The sequence below is a fragment of the Sus scrofa genome, chromosome 18, assembly GCF_000003025.6.
Source record: "Sus scrofa isolate TJ Tabasco breed Duroc chromosome 18, Sscrofa11.1, whole genome shotgun sequence".
In the NCBI taxonomy this organism is placed as follows: Eukaryota; Metazoa; Chordata; class Mammalia; order Artiodactyla; family Suidae; genus Sus; species Sus scrofa.
Window position 1 is genome coordinate 53,353,754 of NC_010460.4, and position 17,642 is coordinate 53,371,395.

At 43.9% G+C, this 17,642-nt stretch overlaps 1 long non-coding RNA gene across 1 annotated transcript in view; it reads right to left on the reverse strand.

The window, feature by feature from the left end:
* The window catches only part of LOC110257602, a 44,450-nt gene continuing 29,321 nt past the window's right edge, over nt 2,514-17,642 (reverse strand). The window contains exon 3 of the long non-coding RNA XR_002340458.1: nt 2,514-3,967. This is a non-coding gene — a long non-coding RNA (uncharacterized LOC110257602). The remainder of the gene's footprint in view (nt 3,968-17,642) is intronic.

Genomic DNA, 17,642 nt, shown 5'->3' on the forward strand with positions numbered 1-17,642 from the left:
AGAACTTAGGACACGCCTGCACTCTCCTACGACTTGTGTTTTAGAATCTCAGTAAAAGGACACAGGGAATTGCTTCAAACACACAGACACAATGGCTCTTCAAAGACTGGACGCAGTGATGGCTGAGAGAAACTGAGGCAGAAATGGTAGGACTGTCTTACATTACTGGCCAAGGGGTCAGAAGGCTCAGAGTTGGAGAAATATTGGAATGCGGTTATTAAATGAGACAGAGAAGACACCCTCAGGTTCTTTCAGAAGCTGAATGGTGGCTGTTTGCAGGTCAGGGTTAATGGTAGGTGATGCCGAGGCCTCAGTATAAACAGCATGTCGGGATTCTGGAAAGAGAGACCAGATGGTGGCATAGAACCAGAAGGGGTCAAAGAAGCATAATCATTCCTATGGGCACCAAGACAGTCACCTGCAGAATGGCAGTGATTCCTGGACCATGATATTCCTAAAGGCAAGACAGATGAGGCACTGACAAGTAATTATAGGGAAAAGAGAGAGAGAGAGAGAGACTACAAGGACAGGGGGCAGACGTCATCCATTCATTCCAATGGAAATGTAGAATCTTCTGCCCGGTTTCCAGCTCACAAACCCGGAACTCCTGGCTTCAGGGGAAGTCAGTCCCTTGAGAAGGGACCTTCTATGACATCAAAGGCATATACAGCAAACACAGCCCCCGTCTTTCCCAAAGGAAAGGGACATGCAGAACAAACCATCTGGACTCCAGAGACAGAGGTGGACTGAGCCCTCTCACCGTGACTCCTGTGACCTTTCTCCCTGTGCCCCTCGTGGAAAGTGTGCTCCCATCTCCTACATTCGGCTCTCGGAGGTCAGAGAGGAATACGTCTACCTGGAGATACAGGAAGAGCTTCACTCACCTAGGGCTGCAGCTGCTGCCTGGTCGTTTGTGGCCCATGATGCCTGCAGAGTAGCAGACCAAGAAAGAAGTTGCCAAACTGCAGGGGGTACCTGCCCCTATTACTATAAAGAATAACAGTTACTATGACATAGCAAAGGCAGTCTAGAAGCCATGGTGTTTGCTGGAATGCTTCTATCTGCTTCTAGGCCTAATGGTAACTGTAAGTGGGAAACTGTAGCAACCTCGGTCAGAGACATGCCTGGCAAGATTCAACATTTAGGGATGAAGGTCTCCCTGCCTGAAAAGCAAGAGAGATCAGCTGAACTGCTGGGTGAGAATGCGGGACACCCAGAATGAGCAGTCGTGTAGGGCGAGAGCAATGATCAACATTCCAGGGTTGGGGGTAGGTGATTAGATGGAGCTGGCTCCATCAACCTTCCTGTCCTAAGGCTTTTTACGGAGTGTTGCTGGCTGCCACCAGGAAGACTCAATAACGGCTTGGACTTAATGGAGAGCACACGTGGGACTGAGCAGTGCAAAGTATGGCCAGCACTGGCTTCCCCTGTGCGCCAGGGCCTCCTGTCTTCAAGGCCCCTCTCTCACTCTCACCAACTGCACCAACTATGCACAGACATAACCTGGCCACAGTGCTTCCAGCTGCACCTCCTACTTTTGGTGTCTGCCTGGAGCTGCTCCGATGCTGTGAGATGGGACTTCCAGGGAGCTCTCTGGCACTCATTCACACCCAGCCCGGAACCTTAAGAGCATTAACGCTGTCTAGGCAACTCTGAATGAGTGGGGCGAAGCAAGCTGTGTTTAAATGCTCCACCCTTCCCTCTCTCGAACAGACAGGGCTGAGCCACTGTGCAACAGCTGCCTCAGAAAATCCTCGTGACCTCAGTGGTACCCAGTCTAAGAACAACCCCTTGCAGTGGCTTTACTTTCTTAATTGACTCTTCCTGGTGCCTCACTCCTGATCCCTGGGATCACTTCCCCCCAAACAAACTCCTCGTCTAGTCTCAGCCAACAGGAACCCAGGTTAAGACACTAGTTGATACACTGCTGTGTTCTGAATTAAGTGATATAAACTCAGAGGTGACAGAAGTATGTTTCTGCTGAGCTCAGTTTCCTGAGAGTAGGCACCCACCACCCCACATACTCTCTTAAGTCACACTACGGCCTCCTAAGGCATCTTTGCAGACTTTTCATTTTAAACTGTAAATGGGAAATTTTGAGATGGGGGTTTTTGGGTGCAAGAGCCAAAGGTTAAAGAATCCCAGCTGATCAAAGATGGAGCCTTACACTGTAAACCACTGAATCATGGGTCTCAGATCATCAGGTGTCTGAGGCTGCCTTTCAGGTGCTCAAGATGGGCCCTAGCTCTCCCTGGTGGAAGACACTTGGGGTGTGCTGACTCAAACTGGCACAGCTGGGAATCTGCTGGGTGAGGATCACATAATCTCACAGTTGAGCTTGAAGTCACTGTGCAAGACAGTAACAGAGAGGAAGACAGCTTTTCTTATTCTGCCCTGCATAAGATTGTTTCAAAATTTTTCAAGACAACAAAACATGGTAGGTAAGAACAAGTGTGCTGAGATGGGAAAGCTGCCAAATAAGACTGGAGCAAATCTTTTTCTCTTCTTTTTATTATTACTGCATTCGGGGTGCAGAGTAAACTTGTACTTTTTAACTGCATGATGGGATAGCTCATGAAGGCCCATACTTTGTTTCCTGGAAAATTTCTCCTAAGGGTTGCTAAAAAATAGAAAAATATTTCTTCTCAGATTCTTACCTTCTTAGATAGAACCTACTTTCTGACATAACTTAGCAGAGGAACAAAACAGACATTTTTCTTAAAAGCTTCCCTCCCATCCAGAAGTCTCATGACTGGCACCTGATGCCATCTCCTAGAATGTCTTGGAGGCGCTGATGGGGATTACCGTGGCATCACATAATCGAATCGACAGGCAGTTATCATACCTAGGTTACCTGAGGTAAGGTTGCTTGAGACGGGATGGTAACTAAGGATTCAGGAGAGATCAGGAAGGTGAACTGGTCATGAAATTGAACGTGTCCATGATAAAAAAGTGTATATTACAATCAAAATGTATGAGCTGGAATATTAGTTGGCTATTTTATTAGTTTCCTAGGGCTATCATAACCGACCGAGTGGCTTAAAACCGACAGAAGTTTATCCTCTCACAGTTCTGGGGTTCAGATGTCCAAAATTAAGGTATTAGCAGATCCAGGTTCTCTGAAGCTTTCAGTGGAGGACAGCTCCTTGCTTCATTCAGTTTCTGGTGACCCCAGGCACTCCTTGGCGGGGGCAGCATCACTCCAACCACGGCCTCAGTCATTACACAGCTGTCTTTTCTCTGCACGCCACTACTCCATCTTCCCTCTGTCTGTCTATCTGTGTCCAATTTTCCCCTTCTTTTAAGGACACCAATCACACTGAATTAGCACCTGCCCTAATGAGCTCATCCCAATTAATCTCACCTTCAATGACCCTGTTTCTAAAAAAAGGTCGCATTTACAGGTACCAAGGGTTAGGCCTTCACCATATCTTTTGGGAGACACAATTCAACCCAGAAGAGGTATAATCTGGGCAAGCATCTTAGAAACAATCCTTGGCTTTGAAGTTCTCACAATGACCTCCTCTCAACATGCGAGGACTCCACTGTTCACGCGAGAGGCTCTATGTGAGGACACACTGAAGGCCATGGGAATGCCGGGAGTTAAGAGCACCAGGATGGTCCTCGGTCGTGCGTTCACGTGCTGCCTGGTGGCCCACCGTGCTGTTGACACAATTACCTGCATTTTCTTAAGCGAGAGCAAATCTTACTCCAAGTTCACAGAAAGGTCCTCCTTTCTGGTCTGCTGCATGTCTTTGGCGTCAGCTATGCTCTACTGCCAGTGACTCTAATGATAAAGAGAAATCACGGCTAACGCGATGGCATTCCGAAGAGAGAGAAAAGAAAAGTCAAGTCAGAGGTTGCATCAAGAGAGCAGGCTTCCAAGGTGGCCTGGCTGGACATCAGTGCCCGTGGACAAAGAGCTGCCAGGACATAAGTGAGTGCAGGCTTTTAAAGATGAATTGCCCTGAAAAAGTAAGGAAACTTAAAGCATCTTGATGACACACATTATAATGATGTCTGTACTTATGATATTGCCACACATCTTCTCCTTCGATTTCTTTTTTCCCCTTGGATCTCATGCGCAATAAGTTTCTTACGGTATAAATACTGGTAGCTGCTCACTTGGAAACACCGGGATTTCTTATAGAGACCATAGAGGTCTTTAGCAGAATGTGGGAGGCATCCAGGCACAACAGAAAGGAAGAAATATGCACTAAACCCAAACTCAACTTTACCACTGAAGAAGTGACAAGAATCACCATTTTTGACAATTTGTTGCAAGATTTCTGAATAACCCAAACCAGTCTCAAATGCAGTAGAAATGAGAAACAGCACCATGATAGACTGTAAAAGGGGCACTTCAAAAATATGTATGAGTTTATGTCTACATATTTATAAATATTAAAAACAACTATACTCACATATTATACACATATGCACATTCTACACACACACAGACCCCCATGGGGCTGTGAGGGCCAATTCTCAGAAAACATGCAAAGAGGGCCATGGTCTACGCTTTTCCCTCCCAGTGTCGTCAAAAATGCTTTTCCACGGGAGTTCCCGTTGCAGTGCAGTGGAAACGAGAACCATGAGGCTGCGGGTTTGACTCCTGGCCTCGCTCAGTGGGTTAAGGATCCAGTCTTGCCGTGAGCTGTGGTGTAGGTCACAGACGTGGCTCGGATCCCGCGTTTATGTGACTGTGGTGTAGGCCAGCAGCTGTAGCTCGGATTTGACCCCTAGCCTGGGAACTTCCATATGTCGCAGGCGCGGCCCTAAAATGCAAAAGATTAATGGTTTTCCTGCTCTAGAGTTGAATAGAGCTAGTTCTGTTTTTTGTTTTTCGGTTGTTTTTTTTTTTTTTTTTCACATAGGTCCTGGTTGAGGCAAGCAGTGTCAGGGGTCCAGATCCTTTAGAAGAATTATTCACTAACAAATAACGGATATGACTGCCATGTATCTGGAGACAGTAAATATGAACTTGTTTGATATAGTGTCACATTCTGATTCAACCTTCACTGGAAAGCAGTGTGAATAGCGTGATCGCCTTTCAGGGAAGTTTGCTCAGGCTCCTGGTTTATGCTTGTTGACCTGGCGTCATTCGCCACTGCACCCGGTTTTACTTCTACCAATGTCCTCGTCTGGGCCATAAATTATCAGTTACCCAATAGAGAACAGAATCTGAAGACAAACTGTTGTATGTCTCTCACTGATTTGCCTAAAATCCTGCCTCACCCACACATCAGAGAGGTCAATTAAACTCTAAAACTCAACCTCCTTACTTTTAAAATGGAAATACTCAGTAATACCCATCTCTACATCCTAGTACTGTTGTCAGGATTCCACGCATTGATTAATAAAGTACCTAGCACTGTGTATAGTTGGCAGTTGTTGCCCACTATTTTTATATCGCTGTGTGATGCTTTCCTCATTTTAAACAGGGAACACAGAAGCCCATCTCTCATTCCAAAGGTGGGTCTTGGAGGTGTACCTCTACTCACGCCCTCCACACGCAGCCAGCATTCTGGGTCTCTCCTTTCTGGTGTCCCCAAAGGACTGATAACCTGGATCTCTTTCCTTTGTCAGAAGAGCAGCCACTGGACTTCTCTTCCACTTCTAGCTCTAAGCATGTCACTTTTGAAATAAACCTCATCACTGTCCTCTCATTTTAAACTGAATTTCTGAAACTAGCTTATCGTTAGATTTTGCAGGAAGTCACAACCATCACTCTGGGATTGCCAAGAAGGAGAGTACTGGAACTATTCCTAATCTGTCTTCTGTTCTTTTCCGAGCGGGCGTTCATGCCTGTACGGCCTGGGTCTTGGCCAGGAAGGCTTACCTCTGGTGGGGAGGTTAGTTGGAGAGCGGTGAAATTGTAGCTGGGAGCGGATGCCAGTGTGGCAGTGGCACGGTGGTCCTGCCCTATCAGAGTTCCCGCCGAGAGAGATGGCGGTGGAAATGACGCTTTAATTGTCCTCCACACTGCAGCTCAGCTCATGGAGAACAGAAAACTATTATTTAAACAGATGGCAAACCTGCCCATCCATAACCAGGCATGTAATGAGATAAAGCGGAGCAGCCAGGGCTGTAGGTGTGTGAGGCCAGACCATTTTGGAAGACATCAATTTAATTGCTCTTCTATTTTTGTTAAAGCTGTTCCCAGATGCCTTCCTTACCCTCTATACTACCTTCCTTCTTTCTCTGTATTTTATCTTCCTGCCTTTCTGGTGTTTGGATCACAATCAGATGGATGCTTTCCTTTCCTGACTCCCAGTGCCACAGTTTTTAAATCACGAGTATAATCGGGGCAGCCTGGCGAGGCTGAAGGCATATGGACTCCGATGCCAGAGAGACCCGAGTGTGAATCTCTGCTCAGCTATTTAGTGGAATTTTCCTTTTTCCACAAAAGAATGATAGCACTTTGTGAAGTTTGAAAAAAATGTAATACATGAAAAAATACCAAGTAGAGTTCATAAACCTAACCATAGCGCTTAGTGGGTACTCCATTAAACAACAACAAAACAGTTGCTGCTGCATCATTACGCTTCTCACATGATACTGAATTTCGGCTCTCCTGAGTTTTTCTTCTCAGTGATTTTAGGCCTTCAGCATAACACCTAGGATCGTGCTCAAGGAAGCACAATTACATGGCGCCCATGACCACCTAGCTCACAGCCCCAGCACAAGAGCATCGTCCTCGGACGGCTCAGAGAGCAGAAGACCTGTGAGGTGATGCCGGTCAGTGACTAAGGCCTATACGTTCAATTCAAGTCAATTAGGTCCATTTGTGTGAATGTCTGCAAGTGTAAAAACTGAAAGCTACAAGTATAGTGAGCTGTGGCCCCTCATGCCTCCTGCCTGAAGGTGCCACCTGTCAAATAGTTACACCGGAATAAATGTAGAAAATGATCCTCTTTCGGATAAATAGTTCTGTTTCTATTCTATCTTAGGATGCTTTACAACCCGACTTGTACCCTGAAATAGTCCAGAATCAGTCTCTGGAGAAGTTCCTTTATCATGGAGCTCTAGTACAGTGAGGAACAGAATAACCGGTTATATTGTTTACAAAAGCATAAAAATATAAAGCACACCAGAGGTCAAAAGAAAAAAACAAGTGATAACAGATGACAGCCAGGTGCCCATCCGGGAAGAGTCAGGCTGATAACGGAGCACAGGTCAAGGTCAGGAATCAGCTGGCTACCACAGGTCACCACAGCAAAGCTTGAACCAGGAGGAGAGGGAGAGGGAGAGGGAGGGACCAGGGTTCAGGGCTGCCTCACAATGAGTGGCTCAGCGCCTGTAGGTTCAGCGACAGTGTTGTTCCACAGAAGGGCAAAATGGTAGCAGGGACCCCCCGGGAAGGTAAGAGGGCAGAGGAGGGGAGCATGCGACACAGATGGGAGGTCAGCTCCGCGTAGTTTGGACAGTGGGCTACTGCCAGGCCACTGCTGGTCTTCACTAGGTGCTTCCCACAGGTCACGTCCAACCCAGAACAAGCCCCACCATCCACTCCTGGTCAACACGGCCTCTCACTCCCCTGGTTCGCACCATGTCTTAACTAGAAAAGCATCAACATATCATAAGGTTCTGATTTAAGAGATGACTTCATTTTAGCACTAATGAGTGCTATAGATAAAATAATTATTAAAAAGTCCCATACTTTTATTAACATTTTAAGAGTTCAAAGAGTTACAGCTTTTAACACCCAGATTGTTTTCCTTTTCTTTAAGTGTTTTATTATAGGGAAGGGATTTGTCTGTATGTCCTCTTTCCAAATCCTGATCTAAACCTAACTAGACAACTTTCCTCATTCTAGTTACCTATAGCTTTATCTTAACAGTTTTAGCTTAATGCTGAGTTCTCTATGAAATGGGAGAGCTTTTTGCTCTAAGGCTGAGAGCAGTCAGACCCAAATGCAAATGCTTTTAGGGACCACACACCAATACAAAGGGCAGAGTTGAAGGGCAGTAGAATAGTTGGTGTCTAAACAAGGGAAAGCAAGCCCTACCTAAGGAGATTCGACTGCTTTTTTTTTTTTTTTTTTTTTTTAAATGTGAAAACTAAAACGCTTCTGGCAGGCTGAATTTGATCAAAGGCTTTCATTTGCAAAACTTAAATGATTCGATACATTGCTTACAATCTAAATTTTTATTGCTAGGCATTCTAAAGCTTTGTTTATAAAACATAGCATGCTGGTTCCTTTGCAAAATGTTCTTACTGCAGTGGATCCAACTTAACTTTCATAAATTTAGAACTATTTTTGCCAATCTCTATATGATCTTTGTTTCTACTGACTTTTTCAGACTAAAATGCTGGGTGTAGCCTGATGAGTAGAGGTGCAACTTGCTTGATTATATATATTCAACTGTTTGAAATTCACTTGAGAACATGAGGTGCACACCTCAACACTGAGCAAAGTCGTTCATTAAAGGGTTACTTTTCTATTAACTACTAATTCATCAGACACTTAAAGGATACCTTCTGTGCGAGGTATATAGCTTTTAAGTGACCTTTACTCTAAGAAATACAATGTATTTCTTAGAGTAAGATAAGTTCTAGCAAGGAGAAGTGGATAATGTGACATGTTTAAATAAAAGGTGTTTTTTGCCGGTTTGTCAGGCTGGCAAGTGGGAAAAAAATACTCGATATATCTACAGAAAATTCTATAAAGCAACAATTTAGTGTCTTAATGCATAGCCTTTATTTGTAATGGAGACTGGTGCTGTGGTTTGCCAGACAGATTGCATACTAGTTTCTGAGATTAGGCTCTGCTGTTGGAATCATAATGAAAGGTTCTGCCTCAGTACCTAGAACAGTACCTAGGCCATGGTAGGAATTCAATCAATATTTGTTGAATAACGAGGTAAACGGATCATTCAAGGTTCAGTTGAGAGGACTGGAGAGCTCTGTCCTATTTCTGACACATAAAGCCCCTGAGAAATACGCTGGGCAGTTCTCACAGTGTCTGAAATGCACCACTGAGCTCACCAGGATGCTTCTGCATGAAGAGACTTCGCCGTAATCCTTTGAATCCAGCTAGGCAGATGGGCAGTAAAAACATGAGTTCAGGAGGGAGTTCACTCGTCCCCTTTCCATAGCTTCAGAGTTTCAACCTATGAAATTAAACTTGCTGACTGGCATTCGATTCTTCAGTGCACCCAGAATGGCCATTTTAAGTACATCCACTTTAAGTGGGCGCCCACGGTTTAGAGGGGTGGGGCTAATTCCTCTCCTGGGCGTTTGTGTTTGAAACCAGACTGACGATGTCTGTGATTTCCGAAATTATTTCTTAAGAGAACAACTGGCTTATCCCAACACTAACATGTAGTGCTTGGTGGGCAAGGACCATAAGAGATGTACGGTGTCGGCCACAGTCCCCGTCACAGCTGAAGAGCACCCGGCTGTGGACTCGGCTCTTGGGAGTCAGTTCAGATCTCCAACATCCTGTCCTGGCCTCCTCCTAATACTAACTCTCACTGGCTGGGCATTATTCTTTGTGAGGGCCATGTCAGGGGCTTCAGGTGTACTGTCACTCCTCTCACGTATTTTTGTCTTTCTAGGGCCGCACCTGCAGCATATGGAAGTTCCCAGGCTAGGGGTTGAATTGGAGCTGCAGCTGCTGGCCTATGTCACAGCCACAGCAACGCTGGATTCAAGCTGCATCTGCGACCTACACCACAGCTCACGGCAACGCCAGATCCTTTAACCCACTGACTGAGGTAGGGACTGAACCAGAGTCCTCATGGAGACTGGTCGGGCTCATTACCCCTGAGCCATAATGGAAATTCCCGGATTGTCACTCATTTTAAAGGTGGCTAATGTCATGTACAGATGAAGATGAAGTGACAGATGTACAAAGAGAAGAGTGACTTGCAAAGTGTCAAAGTTCTTGTGCACATTGGCATTTCATTGACTCTGCGCTTGGGTTTCAAGTCCAGAAACTATGGTTACTACGTGCTTCATCTACTGAGACAGACTTCATCCCGCAGTTACAGTAACATAAAAGGTATGAAGCAAAATAGAGCTTAAGAGGGAAAAAAAAAGCACAACAGGAGCCCCCACGGTTCTCCCCTAGTGTTTACACTTACAGGCACACGGACCTTCTGTCAGTTTTCCCCACACCAAACTCCTTCCACTTTCACACATGTTGTTCCTTCTGCCAGCGGCACTGTTCCCTAAACCATCACCATCTTCCCAGAACACCCCAATCTAAATCAGGTCACCCATGCACTTTTCCTTGGCACCCTGTTATTTTTCTCTGTAGCATTTTCTACAGTTTCAGTTTGTATTTAATTTTGTGATTATTTCATTAATGTCTATTTCTCCCACAAAGGCAGGAAGCACATGTGTTCATGTCTTAGCTATTATAACAAAATATAGACTGGGTGGTTTTTAAACTGCAGACATGCACTTTGTACAGTTTAGAGGCTGGAACTCTGAGATCAAGGTATTAACACAGTTGGGTTCTAATGAGAGCCCTCTTGCTGTGTCCTCACATGGTGAAGAGAGAGAGAGAGAGAGAGAGAGAGAGAGCGCGAGCGAGCTCTGGTCTCTTCTCATAAGGGCACCAATCCTGTCACAGGATCCCACCCACATGACCTCATCTAAACCTGGATACTCCCAAAGGCCTCATTTCCAAATACCATCACAGGGGATTGGGCTTCAACACAGGAACTTTCAAGGGCAGACTTTAGTCTGCATCAGTGCATATGCAACAGGCGTGTGTGGCCACATCCCAGGTTCTCAACACTGAACGAATGAAAACATCCAAAGACCTCTACCTCTGTTTGGAAGTTGCTAAATCTGCAACTGGAATCTGGAATGGGGGAGTGCTCCAGCAACAAGTAAGTGTGGCCTCGTTAAGACAAAATATAAGGAATTCAGAAGCTGACGAGAAATAAAGGTTACAAGTTCAAGAGCGAGGACAGTGATGCTTAGAGACCGCTGGGATGCACACAAGTGTACCCGGGGCTGCCACTGTGAGCTCTGACTTCTCCTCCGTCTTTTGTCTCAAGCAGGGCTAGCTATGTGATTTGCAGGGCTCAGTGAAAAATAAGAAGGCAGAACTCCTTGTTCAAAAAACAGGGAAAAGTGCCATTAAAAGTACTAAAATATAGTACTAAAAATTTTACTACTGTGCAATGAGAGGTTTAGATGTAAAGATAAGAGCACTTAACTCCTACTTGAAATCACCAAAATCAGACAATTCACATCCATAACTTATACGTAAATATGTATTTCTCTCTTACCAGCACAGCAGAAACACTGCATGAAACTAACTCAGCTATTCTTATTTCTTGATACAGGCACATTTTACCAACACTCTCTACTTTGGGCTTACGGTGAGTAAGGAAGGACAGGAAGGCACAAGATCTACAGGCTGCCCTATTTTTCCCTCCCCTTTAATGTCAATTATTTTCAGGGTCTGTGGTTGGCTACTACAGGGACGTACCAGGACTAGGAAAGGAAATGCTAGGATTCCTTGGCTGGTTGTGTCTTGGAAGGCAATTGTCCCCTGTTCTGAACAGAAAAGACGGGCTCTCAGGGGTGTCAATGTCTCCACATTGTCATAAACATAACACATTCACCTTCTCCACACAATGAGCCTCAACAAACTTCCATGCATCGTGGGTCCACTGGGATTCTGTGCTCAGGAGGCATCCAGAGGCGATTCTTCTGGAGGTGAATGAAGCAACAAGGAACTCACCATCACGTCCCACTGTCCCCTTGGACTTACAAACAGACGTTCACTGTCAATGGCGGCAGAATGGGGAAGAGCATGGAGACTATGGGGAGGTCAGGTTGGTCCTCTGACCAAGGCAAAGTCTGAAACTCCATGTATTCTTTCTTCGTTTCCTTGTTTTCCCTATCATTTTTCATTCTTCAGTGGAGACGGAGAGTACCACTTCTACTTCCTTCATGAATCCCACTGTCCAAAAGCGGCCTCTATGGCTGGGAGAAGCTGATACCTCTGGCCCACTTTTCTAACTACCATCGGTAAGGCCGTGGTGATCAGGGGGACAGGGGACCCAGAAGCTGGCTGCTCCTTATGGTCTTATACATGAGACCTGCTCTTTGTGGAGCCACACATCTTCATTTAATGGTTTAAACTGTTTCGTTTTGTTTTTAAAGGTCATGCGAATTCAAGCATTAAATTGCTAGAGTAGCAAACATCACAAAAATGTTTTTACAGCTAATACCCCTAAATAAAGAAGTATGTGAAATTAAATATATATGGTTTAAAGTTTTTGCCCTATAAATAATAGTCATTGATAATTATCTCTCACCGAAAATTAAAAAACTGGTGTGCTTCCCATGGATAAACACTGACAACTAGTCTATTTTCACAAAGGCTGTTACAGAAGCAGAAGTAGTTTCATTATTTAAATATTAATATGAAAATCCTTTGAAAAAAAAGGATTCCACTATACTTTACATCACATGAAAATGTAAGGTAGCATGTGCAAACTGCTTAAGGCGCTTGTTAAAGATTCTTATAATAAGAAAGGCTGGGAAAAGTAGTCACATCTTATCAAAACAATCTAAGAAATCTTAAGAATGCTGCTTTTCTAGTAATACATAAATATACACGCACATGAGCAAGAATCCAAGTAAAGAAACAGTTCTTATTCATAGGATTGACAGTTTTATTATTACACCAGCCTGAAATAACATATAATGGTGTGTGAGTGTGCACTGGAGTTTCTAAAAGCAGCTTTTAAGATAGGCTTAATGTGCGAAGGGTTCAACTTTCTTCTCTGAATTCTGGAGGATGGGGTCTCCTGGGGATAAAGGGGAAAAGTGGAGATAAACTTTGAAGGCAATCTCTACTCTTGCCACAATTCGTGGTTTATTTGTTCAGCTCTATTTATTGTGTAGCCACCATAGGCCAGGTTCTGTGGATACAGTGAGGACCTTGACAAACACACACTCTGCCTTCAGGAAGCTCAGAGCAAGGGAAGAAACAGTCCACCCATAACCAAAGTCACAGGGAAGGAAGTAAAGGGTATTTAGGAACTCTTGGTGGGGGAACGTAACGAGACCAAGGTGCTGGGGGGATGGTGTCAGGGAAATCTTCCAGGAGGAAGTGACATCAAAACGAAGGGTCCTGGCACATGTGAGACGAGACCAGGTCTGCAGTGGGGGAGTGGAGTGTGCTGAATCCGTACAAATCCTGAGAAACGCCTTTAGGACCTGGCTTCCTCAATTCTTATTAACCATGAGCTGAGGCTCCTTTTTGATGATCAGCAGACAACTGCGCAAATAAGTAGAGTTTTCTAGGACTCAAAAAACTAAGTGCTTGTTACGATTGTTATTAAGCGCTGGTCTCTGTTCTGAATGTGTGTAAGTTACAATAGATGAGGTTGGATCAGAGAGCCGATCTGGGCACGTTTAGAGGGACCAATGGGAAAACAGCTGGACCCAGAGAACTGCACAGAAAGGAAGTGTGGCATTCCTTCTGTGAGCATGCCTTCCAGAACCAGGGAGCTGGCAGTGAAAAAACTTCTGAGTTGGACCTGGATGTGTGTGTGTGAGAGGTTGTTTTTTTTTTTTTGGGGGGGGGGGTTTACACAACTAAAGGAAACTAAGACCCATCTGTACTGAGTTCTGTGCCTGTATTAGTCAGGGTTCTCTAGATAAATCAAACCAATAGGATATATGTGAAAGGATGTATTTTAGGTAATGGCTCCCACAGTTATGAGGACTGGTACGTTCTGTGATCTGAGGACAGGAAGCTGGAGAATCGGGAAAGCCGGAAGTGTGATTCATCCTGAGTCCAAAGGCCTGGGAACCAGGAATGCCTGTGTCTGAAGGCAGAAGAAGGTGGCTGTCCAAGCAGAGGGAGCAATTTCACCCTTCCTCAGCCTTCTTGTTCTACTCAGGCCTTCAATCGACTGGCTGACACCCACCCACATTGGGGAGCGTGGTTTTCTCTTCTCAGTCTACAGATTCGACGCTACTCTCTTTGAGAAACATCCTCACAGACACTCCCAGAAATGCTTACCCAGTTATCTGGGCATCCCTCTGCCCAGTCAAGAAGACAGACACAATTAATCATCACATCATCCAAGGGCCAACCACTGGCCATCATAACAGTGACTTCCAGGCAGGAGGAGTAACTTGGGAAAAGACCCAGAGGCTAAGAAGCACCAGCATCTCCAGGTGACAGGAAATACTTAAATAATGGTAGGGCCAAGCATAAGGCAGCAGATAGTAAACAGTGAGTCAGAGAGTAGAGACTAGCAGGAGTGTATTGAGATTTCAGAACGCTGGAAATGGAAAACTATATAATATTTAAGCAAGAAAATGATATCCGATTTGCATTTTCAAAAGATTCCTGGCTGCAATGACTGAAGACAAGACTGGAAGGAAGAAAATCATTCTGACAAGAGTGAGAGTGGCCCAGAGTTGGAGAGTGGACGCGGGTATGGAGAGATCTTGGACTAAGGCACCTGGTTGCTTATCTGATATGTGTCCGTCTGTCTGCCTGTGTAGTGAAAAAAGAGACAGGCGAGGTTGACTTCCAGTGTTTTCTGTTATGAGGACTGGGTAAACGGCCGGTGCAGTCGCAAAAAAAGGAACACAGAAAGGACGATGTGCCCAGAGTTATTCCAGAGACTACTATATCTTACATGTCGACTTGTGAGAGAAATGGAACTGAGCGTTGCCAGAACAATGACACTGGGGGGAGTGTTTTGGAAAATAAAAACATTGTAAGGGAGAATGCACTTACAGAGATGTTGCTGCTGGAAGTAACTCAGACCTTGACCTTAGTCCCTCCCAAGGTCATCATCCATCCCGGATCCCACCTACCTAATCCTGCCCTTCCTTTCTGACCTCTGGGTATGACTCTAACCACTGAATCCTGAAACATGGCAGCTCTTCTAAAAGGAGGGGGCTACTTTTTCTTCAATATAAAGCTTAACAGATTTCTATGGACAAACAGTTTAAACAGATCTAAGAAAAAGACTAAGACTCAACCAAAAGTCGTTGTTAGTCATTTCATTAATAGTCCTTTTTGCAACACCAAAACTCAGGCCTAATATCCTGAGAAGGGATGGTTGATGGATATACCCTTAATATTAAAAATTAATTTTTGGGAGTTCCCGTCGTGGCTCAGTGGTTAATGAATCTGACCAGGAACCATGAGGTTGTGGGTTCAATCCCTGGCCTCACTCAGTGGGTTAAGGATTCGGCGTTGCCGTGAGCTGTGGTGTAGGTTGCAGACGTGGCTCAGATCCCATGTTGCTGTGGCCCTGGCGTAGGCCAGCGGCTACAGCTCTGGTTCGACCCCTAGCCTGGGAACCTCCATATGCCACGGGAGTGGCCAAGAAATGGAAAAAAGACAAAAAAAAATTAATTTTTGAATCAACTGGCAAGAAAGTATGGTCATAATAACAACATTAATAACGGCAATAATTTTATCTGCCTTCGTTTCTTGTCCACTATGTGCCAGTTGCTTCTTGAACGTGATTTCTGGACTCACACAAATGCTTCAGGTTTTTTACCTCCATTTGCCAGATGAGCAACTGAGAGCCAGGCTAAGTGGACCACAGAAGGGCGTGCAGGCTTTGGCCTCCTTTCTGTGGTCTAACCAACTGACCTATAAGACAGTAAGAGTATATTTTTGGAAAGAAATCACTTGACGTAAATAGCTGTGGGCAGATTCTGTCTTAATTTTTCTTTTGAGCCTAGGAATTTCTACATAAAAAGTTCCTGATTGTTTAGCTATGAATATACTATGGTTTGTTTTTCTTTCAACTGCTGATGGACAATTGGGATGATCCACTGATAGAAATAATGTATTGAATACGCATTCCATTTTATTGCTGAGTTGGAATGCAGTGTGCTGATATGCCGTGACTTCCTGGCCCGTGGGCAGCTATTTTGCATGCAGTGATTTTAGGCCCCAGTGTTTCCATTTTGTGGGGCCACAGAATGCACAGGTTTGATGCCTCTGCATCGAGTAGACAAACAGATGTTGAGAAGGTCGAGCTCCGCAGTCATCCTGGCCCAGAAAAAAAGCCCTTCACATGCACACACCCCTCGGTGAAGAAGTACCCATGTGGCCTCCCCTCGATGCAAGCGCATAGAAAACGCAGCTGATCAGACAGCTGCTTCCCAGCAGTCACTCTACACTATGGAGGAGGAGGCTGGGACTGGTCGGACAGCTAGATGTCTCTGCCATGGATGTTGAACTCATCAGTCTTTCCCTGTACGGTTTTTAACTGCGGAGGCATGTTTTAAAAACAGCTCTTTACTCAGGAATGAGAGGAACATTCACCAATATTTTTCTAACATTTACATCTTTTTAAACCAGGTGGCCCAATCTTCACACTATCCATTCTCCCCAGGGATTGAAAAGACACTTTAATCAAATATTAATACAGATACACACGCTGGGCACTCTTTATAAACCGGATGGTATTCTATCTCTCTTTTGTCTTGGGCTCATACCAACACTAGCGTATTTTAACTATAAAAGTTCAAGAATTTTAAAAAAATTCTCTGCACCTCTCCCTCCAAAATCAGTCTTTTTTTTTTTAAAAAAAAAAAAAAAAAAACCCTTTCCTATCATATGCTCATATACATCTATATAAATACTCTCCAAATCTTCATTCCTAAAGTAAATCAGGGAAGAGTTTAAATTAGTAGATAGACAGAGAGAGAGACAAAAGTGAGATGACAGATGCATTTGCAGGATAACTGATATGTTTTTAAGGTTTATTTTTCTCACCGAGGTGCCTGATGTTCACATTCATCTTTCTCGTGTGTCCCTCACAGTGTGTTCTCAGTATTAGAGAGCTGGTATATATTAAATACTTGCTGAATGGATCATACGCCCATGTTGAGCACGCCTCTCATTCAATGTATTCCTAGATATTTTATATTATACTTTTGTTGCTTGATAAAAATATTTTGTTATAGTTTTAAATTGGTTATTGCTACTATATGAGAAAGCTAGTTATTTATTTTGGAGCATATGACCTGTAGTCATTCAGAAGAAATGTATTACTCTGTAAAACTTTCATAACTGAGAATGTGTTTCCGCTGCTTTCATGGTGATAGTTCCAATGGATTCAGAATTCTAGGTTGAGAATTTTTTTCACTGAAAACTACAGACATGACTCCTGCTACCTAATAATATTTAGTGCTCCTGAGATGGCTGATGTCAACTGGAATTTTTCCTCCTTTTGTTTACAGCAACTTATTTTTCATTCCCTACTGGAGGCTTATAAAATGTTTACATTATCAGAAATTAAAATATTTCACCTAAATATGTTTATGTCCAATTATCTTCATTATTTTTTTTCCTCTGTCAAAAACTAAAAATCAAATTTTAAACACAGGGAATTTTTTCAATGATTTAATAATTTTGCTCCTTTTCCACATGCCTTGTGAATACTATAAATTTCTATTATAAGTACGTTTACTCCTAGGCATTTCCTCCTTGTCTCTTACCTTTTCTTCCTCATAATTATCTCAGACTTTTCCTCTAAGTTACAGGAAAATTTTGAGTGCTTAACTACTATTCCACTAATTTATTTTCCTAGAGCAATAAATCTACTTTTCACTGCTTCTATCATATAATCTACTTTTCACTGAAGTCAAGTTTTATTTTACATGATGTAGCTTAG